The sequence below is a fragment of the Siphateles boraxobius genome, unplaced genomic scaffold (assembly GCF_051911475.1).
Source record: "Siphateles boraxobius isolate OS27281-9 unplaced genomic scaffold, OSU_SipBor_1 13, whole genome shotgun sequence".
In the NCBI taxonomy this organism is placed as follows: Eukaryota; Metazoa; Chordata; class Actinopteri; order Cypriniformes; family Leuciscidae; genus Siphateles; species Siphateles boraxobius.
The window spans coordinates 20,647,099-20,655,676 of NW_027508733.1; positions in this window are offsets into that span (position 1 = coordinate 20,647,099).

Here is an 8,578-nt window from a genome sequence, read left to right on the forward strand (position 1 = left end):
GTGCAAGCAATTGCATTTTGCTTCAAGACAACAGTACGCATCGGAAGTTAGGCAACCTCTAAATGTCCCGGTTGAGTGCGATGTACAGCAAACCGAGCAGAGATGGTATCTTTTGACCGCCTGATCTCACTGTTTCTCGCTGTGTGGTCTAAAACGTCAGTGGGATTTGACATTGAGACTTCAGGACTTGGCTTAATGATTCTGTTTATTCTGATCCCAAATTGAAATAACACTTGCATCATCACCTTTTACTCCTGAGACGTCATAGAGACTTTACTTTTTAAACTTAGCTTATTTTTTATCCAAAGAAATTTCTGATTACCAAAATTCTAGACAAAATGTGTGATTTGTTTTGGAAAAAGTAATGGAGCTTAATAGCTTAATTTCCATTTCAACCTTGCAAGAAAAAATCTAATTTTGGATGTTTGAAATTAACTTTTTTTTAAATGTATTTTCTTGTAGCCTTCATACATGCCTCCTGAAATACTCATTTTGTTCTCATCTGCCCATATGGGGTCTATTTTCTCTGAAATTCAGCCACAGAGCTGGCTTATGATACATGAGCAATCCACAGGACAGGGGCCCCCTGAGTTGACGTCTACAAATGTTGTGCATGAGAACCACAAAAAAACATCCAGATCCATTTCCTCTTATCTGCACCATCAAAGTCATTACTGGTCTGAAGCAACTGTGTTGTTTTTAATGCGCTGAGGCCTGACCAAGTCCAACGGAATAATCTGGACTGGTTAATACCTTCCAACATGCCGATAACAATCTAACTTCACCATGGCCATGCGCCACCAACGATGAACGTTTACAGCAGCAACAAGGTACAAACTATAAATAAATCAACTCTGCAGAACAGAAAAGGAGATGATTAGCACAATGTCAAAGCTGCTCTCTTCCATTCAATGAAAGTGTTTGCTGTCAAGCTCCAAAATAGTCACCATAAAGGTATCCCACACTCTTAAAAATAAAGTTTTTTATTGGCATCTCTGGTTCCATGAAGAACATCCACTGGACGTTTTTTCCCTTTTTTGCAATGGAAAGGTTCAGCTGATGTTCTTCATGCAAACAGATGCCAATAAAAAAACTTTATTTTTTGAGAGTGTTTGGGTTCTTTCGATTTTGTTCTGCAAACAAGCTCTTTCGACTTATGATGTTCTTCAGAAAAATATTGTTCATTTAAGAACTGTTTATTGAAAGGTTCTTTGGGGAACCAAAAATGACTTATCCCAATAGCTATATCCCAATCTTCACAAAAAAATCTGAGGTTCTATATAGAACAGGGTTCTTGACTCTAAAGAAAACTTTATGCCAAAAATGTTCTATATAAGGAGAAATGTCTTAAATAATTGCAAAATAATTGTATGTTTATCTTCACTCTATAGAAAAAAGGGGTGGGTGTTTTGTGTGTGTTTACTCCATCGTGAATGTGTTTCCCTTAATTTTGTGTGCTTTCTGCATTGTAACTGACACTTTTTTACAAATTATGAAAGAAAGCAATTTTTTTACAGTCTAACATTGATTTCTATGTTTTTGGGGGATGGGGTGTTCGTGAGTGTGTGTGTGTGTGTGTGTGTGTGTGTGTGTGTGTGTGTGTGTGTCTGTGTGTGTGTGTTGTAGTGTTGCCATTTAATTTCTGTGTAGTTGTCTCTGTGTTGTGGCTGAATCTGATTTTGTGATTTCATTTGATTTTTTTTTTTTTAAGTATCAGTTTTATCGTTTCACCATTCGTTGTGGGATCTGGAGAGACCCTTTTTTATGTCACTCTTACATTTTTTTTTTTTTTTTGAGCCATAGCAAATGTCGACAAAGTCATCAAGTCTTATGCAATTTAGATTAAGGTTTATTTTTTCAGCAAAGATCATTTGGGTTAACCAGAGACCTCGCTATAAGTTTCGGTAACTATTTACTTTCATTTTGCGTAAAAGAGCAGTCTGCTAAAACTCTTTTTGTGTTCCTTGGAAGAAAGAAAGTTGGGTATCGAAAGACACAAGGATGAGTAAACGATGACAGAATTTTGTTATTAGGAACCCGGTGTGTTTCTTTGCCTCGTGTGAAGCAATGTTCCCAGCTGGTGTGGATAGCTCACATTCACACACTTATATTACTGTTCTGATGTATGACGCCTGCAAATTGGTGCTAATGACGGATTCCAGTTATTCAAAGCTAAACTAGCGCATGACTCAGGATCCGAAGAAGTTCCAGTCTGACGTTTTGGCCTGAGGAAGAGTGTATTTCCTGCTCTGTCTTTCACATTATCTGGACATGTTTAAAATCAGACAAACTGGTGTCCATGAAATATCAACAGCTTACTTTAAACAGATGACTCAAATGTGAAAGGTAGTTCTACACTCTAAGAAAGGTCCAAAAAAAGGTCCAATGTACTGTTATTGATTTTCACCGTATTTTGAATTAAACATTGTATTGTGTAGTTTTTAGGGTTAAAGGATATGTCCATAAACTTAATGGAAAATACCCTAGTACAAAATAACCTTTGGACTTTGAATAACCTTGGATTTTTCACCTTATACAATCCAGGTTTATATGAGACTAATAGAACTCTTAGGCCAAGGAACAAGGAACAATGTTTAGATTTCCAATTTAAATCATATTAATATTAGTGTTTTTAACTGGAAACATTAAGTTTGTTCACAAACAGTTGTGGATGAGGAACTATTTCTTTCTCCGTCCATAATCTATCTCACTAAATAACATTGAATCTAAATGATATTCAAAGGTGTGGGGTCAGTATTTTTTTTTAAATTTATCAAAAATGACATGTCAAGACATTTATAATGTTACAAAGGATTGATATTTCAGATAAATGCAGTTTTTTCATCAAATAATTTTTTCACAAAAATATGAAGCAGCACAACTGTTTTCAACATTGATAAGAAGTGGTTCTTGTGCACCAAATCAGAATATTAGAACGATTTCTGAAGAATCATGTGACACTGAAGAATGGAGTAATGATGCTGAAAACAACAACCAACCAGCCAAAAAAACTAAACCAACCAATCCAACCAGCGCAGCAAAAAAAAAAAAAATCCATCAAACCAAACCAACCAGCCAGACATAAAAAACAATCAACCAAACCAAACAGACCAACCAGACATTAAAAACAATCAACCAAACCAAACCAACCAACCAACCAACCAAAAAAAACAAACCCAACCAAACCAACCAACCCAAACCAAACCACACCAAACCAAACCAACCAACCAACCAAACAGATAAATAAATAATACACAATGAAAGTAACAACTATTGCAAACTGTAATTTCTGTAGTCATGAATAGCTGTCAGTACTCTCCAGACACAAATACTCCAACTGAGACAGACGTGGGGGTGTCCCACGTCGAACAGTGGATACAATAGCTGAGTTAATGAGTGCAAACATAGCGGCGTCTGTGCTGTCAGATTCCTCCAGTCATCGCTCCCACACACATCAGATAAAACTCACCCAATTGGCCTGGGGAACTGAAGACTTCATGAACTGAACAACCCTGTTAACAGAAATATGACTTCAACATACTATGAATGCTGTGTTGCACAAGTATTTAGAGGTAAAAACAAATAGGGGTGTTTTCTCATTATTTCTCATTATCGATGGTTAATGCCACATTATGATTTGGCCGGCAATCTGGCAACTAAATAGCAGTTGTTATATATTCAATGGGGTATTGTTTACTGTACTATAGGCCTAATAGAAAGAATATGGGAAATGTTACTTAATAGTACAACTTGAACTATTTCTAAATAATTGATTTAGTTGTAAAACTTAAACCCATGTTTTGCTTCTAGTGTTACTCTAGGTCATAATCACAATGAGCGCACACCATAAAAATGATATCTAAAAGCGCAGTCAGGCGAGTGGTCAGGGGAGCCGTGATTGGCTGAGGGACAATTATGCGGAAACTCCTACTTACTCCCTGAGATTCTGATCTGTTCCTGTCAACTGGAGGCATTTCAAAAGGTAGCGCACAAGCCCGGCAGCCACGGGGTTTGGATTGATATCTTACAGATATGTCTCTAGAGGCTATTAAATCATTATTTCTACAGCCCGCATGGGATCGTGGTTAGGAACTTGGAGAATGGATCCAAGAATTGATTCATTGCCTTTCTTGCCACTAAAGCCCCAAGGATTCTTTTCAATATGACAAATCACTTAAGCATAAAGCTAAAAATGCAGATGTAGATAGTGTCCCTAGAAATACATCTTGCTAAACTAGCCTAATCATTTTTTTAATTTACTGACTGACTTAGAAAAATAAGTAGTGAGAGTGGAATTGGATGTGTTTTTTACGAGATCTAGTAAAACTGCATCATGTGCAATATGTTGTTCTGTCATCTAGGTCTACATAAACTTCCCTGTTGAAAAACAACTAAAACTAGCCTAAGCTTGTAGGCTGGTTTTAGAGGGGTTTTGAGCTGGGAGATCAGCTGACCAACCAGGTAAAACCAACTGAACACCAGCTTAAACCAGCTAAGACCAGCCAATTCTAAAATGTATTATTTGTTGTTATTGAGTATTGCGCCCCCCTAAAAGACCATCATTGCTCAAGACCATCGTTGGTTTTGAAAAAACATTTGAGCAATCGCGCCACCTGCTGGTCAGAATATGTAATCAAAACTCAAATACACTTAATTCATAGTCAACACCATAAAGCTCAACCCAAATAATACACCAGAAAACAACATCAAAACTATATGCCACATTAAAACATTAGACCTACAAGAGTATTTTTATAAGAAATAAGCAGGAAATAATTTTTGTAGTTGTTGAACATTTCTGCAGCCTACTCAAATCTGTGTAAATTAACTGTATATTTTAATAATTCGTTACATTTATATAGCGCTTTCCTGGGACCTCAAAGTGCTTTAGATAGAAGGGGGAATCTCCTCAACCACCACTAATGTGCAGCATCACCTGGATGATGCGAAGGCAGCCATATTCCACCAGAACGCCCACCACACACCAGCTTACTGGTGGAGAGGAGACAGTGATGAAGCCAATCAGTATATAAGGATGATTAGGAGGCCATGATGGACAGAGGCCAAGGGGCAAATTTGGCCAGGATGCCGGGGTTAAACCCCTACTCTTTATCGAAGGACATCCTGGGATTTTTTATGACCACAGAGAGTCAGGACCTCGGTTTAAAGTCTCATCCGAAGGACGGTGCTTTTTGACAGTATAGTGTCCCCACTCCCCATCACTTTACTGGGGCGTTAGGACCCACACAGACCACAGGGTGAGCACCCCCTGCTGGCCTCACTAACACCTCTTCCAGCAGCAACCTGGTTTTCTCAGAAGGTCTCCCAACCAGGTACTAACCAGGCTCAACCCTGCTAAGCTTCAGTGGGCAACCAGTCTTGGGCTACAGGGTGATATGGCTGCTGGTTAGTCAGCTTTAATGTTCATGTACCTTGGAGGTCCGACCGTCGCTGTTGTGTTCTCTCTAGAAGACTGAAAGACAGGTTTGGACAGCCACATATGGACAAAACATTGATGTTTAAGCCACTGGAGGCAGCATAACCAAACCAGCTGTTTGACCCTATTTCTAACAACATGTACAGTACATCTGACTGTAATGGCTGTTATGTTGTAGAACAAAATGAAATGTAAAAGTCTGTTTTATGTAAATGTCAAGCACAGACTTTATTTTAAGCAACAACGACAACAAAAAAACCCAGAAAACTGCTCATCTAAAATAAAAAAAAATAAAAAAACATGCTAATGCTAAAATGCTAATTCTCACCCGGTAGTGTCATAGACAGCATACAGAGCTAAAGGCCCATTGGCCGCTGTGGCGCAAGAAATGCGGCCGCCATCTTAAACCGGTCATACTCCTATTTGCGTTGCATAGCAGCAGTAGATGCCAGAGCACTGTTCAGCATATTCCTGCTCAAATCGGTGGACCATCACTCGGGGATTACTTTTCACAAGTAAGATTTAACATTTAACATTACCGTACTATTGGTTGTATTTTGTGAACAAAATATTCAATGTGTCCTGTATCGTAGCTATGTGTTTGACCTTTGCAGCAAAAAAACCTGCGTGAAAATCAGTTCGGTATTCAGTGAGATATGATTAATTAAATGCGCTGGCAGCTCATTGCACCTGCCAAACAGATTACACTGAGCGGAGCGGGTGACCGGTTTAAGATGGCGGCTCCACGGCTCGTCCGCACCAATAGGCAGTAGCGGTCGATAGGGCGTCTATCTATGTGATGTCTATGGGTAGTGTAGTAGTAGGACAACAAGTATATTCAGATTTAAATTCCTAGATGTAGTGACAGGCTTTCGACCTGTAGTGTGATTGAGGGACAAATGTCTTTGTTGAGTATTATTAGTGCAAATCTTTAATGGTTTGGATTAACTGATGTTGGGGCCAATTGTAATTGTAGCCTTACCTCATAGCCTAGCATTATGTAGGCCCTACTAGTGTTATGGACCGGGTTCTCAAGTTTTATGAGATGGTCCTCACTGCAGAACACGAAATCCAGGGGGAGGAGTTGGATTCAGATCCAACTCCTCCCACCTTACATACAGACCCGTCGCCAGACCTCAATATGAAATGTATAGGGGGGCACAATTATTATTAGCCTACAGTATGTATATTTATAATAATCAACTCTAGTCGCGCAGCACATAATCATCACGTTAAACATATAACCAACAGCAAAGACCAGGTAGCCTATAACCTACACCACATTACACAGAAGCAATGTTATGAATATCCATTAAACACTTGACTACAACATATTAGATGTAACACCAGAAACATCTCTCAAACATTGCATTTTAAAGCAGTCAACAGAGGGATATGCATTGCCATGACACACACACACATACACGCACGCAAATACACTCGTCTCGCACAGATATTTTGAGTGAAATATCGCACAGATATTTCGAGTGCGAGACACTCGTCTCGCACAGATATTTTGCTGAGTTTAGTCATCAGCGCTGTCCTCTCTCCAGTCCCAGTACAGCGGGAGGAAGTGTTTCTCCGAGCATAACCTCCTCATCAAAGTATCATTCCACTCGGAAGGAACTGAAGCGACTAAGCCGGCGAAAACTCGTTTTGAAACAGCTTTCAAAAATGCACGGTAACTGTTGAGTGGCTTAGTTGTACGTCACCTTACGTAGCCTAACGTTCTTTTGTAAGGCCGTGATAGGCTGTTGCAGTGTAGATTCCCATCAATCAAACTAAATCACACCATTGTTTCTTTATATTTTTAATATATAATTAATATTAAATTAATTATATATTAATTTAATATATAGGGGGGGGGGGGGGGGGGGGCACAAGCATTTTTGGGGGCGGGCACGGCCCCCTATGGCCCGCCCATAGCGACGGGTCAGCTTACATATACCTAAACCAACCCATCTCCTCCCCCTCATCCCTAGACCCACCCCTAATCCTACCCATCTCCACCCCTTAGATCTGGATCCAACTCCACCCCCTGGATCTCGTGTACTGCAATGAGGTGCTATTGAGTTTTATCAAAGCTTGGAGATCACATGCGGTTAGGGGAGGAGCCCTAATGGAGCCCCGCCCCCGCCCCACAATTTTACCCATTGTTCATAATTAACCAGCACAAATTGAAATTATAACAATTTGTAAATCTGATAAATGACAGAGCAATTCATCAAATCAAACATACTCTTTAATGTTATATTTCAAAATTACAAATATACAAAAATATAACATATTGCTCCAAACAGTTTGGGAAAACAAATCTTTTTGCTTTTTCCCTGACATCTTTGAAAAATACAAATGCAATGGCAATGATTCATGTAGGCCTATGTTTTGACAGGATATAAAATATTACCCAGAGCACTCTGCCTTAATACATGTAGCCTTAATGTAACCAGAAATACTATTAATACAGTAATATATAATTTAAAATAAAATTAAGAAATACATCTTCATGCGCACTAACATTTCCCTTAGTTTCAGATAACGTAAGCTAGCCAAACTGAGCCAAAGCTTCTGGCCTGGTTGCAAAGAAGTTGTAGAGTTTTTGACTGCATCAATAATAATGTATACGATGGGCTAAATGTTCTAGCCTAAAAATGTTAGACGAGCTTTCTTCCAACTTACCTTCTCCATCACGACCATAGGATCACGACGTGTGTTCGCGCAATATTGTTGGTTACCTAGTAACGAACGTACGGTGGCCAAGAATGTTCCGTCAACTTCCGTGTGTTGGCCTTTTACTGTCTTCTGAAACTTCACTTTGTGTGCCTGCGCCACGTATACAACTTGGTTGGCATTGGCTTTTCAGCGTGAGAAATACACGGTGTGGCGTGTGAGCGTGTGAATTGGTTGAATTGCGTGTCTCACGGGGGCCAATGCGTGAGACTTGAGCAAAGCTCATTTGCTGAGCCATAAATTAAAATTTGCCTCATTGTTTTATAAAGAAATGATCCATGTTGTTTTTGTATCAAACTGGAAAATTCACTTTGAAAAAGCAAATATACATAGGCCTGTATCTTTGGTAGTTGAATCACAATGCTTTTTCCTTGACCTTATTTGTATTTTAACACTTTTGTTATATATTCA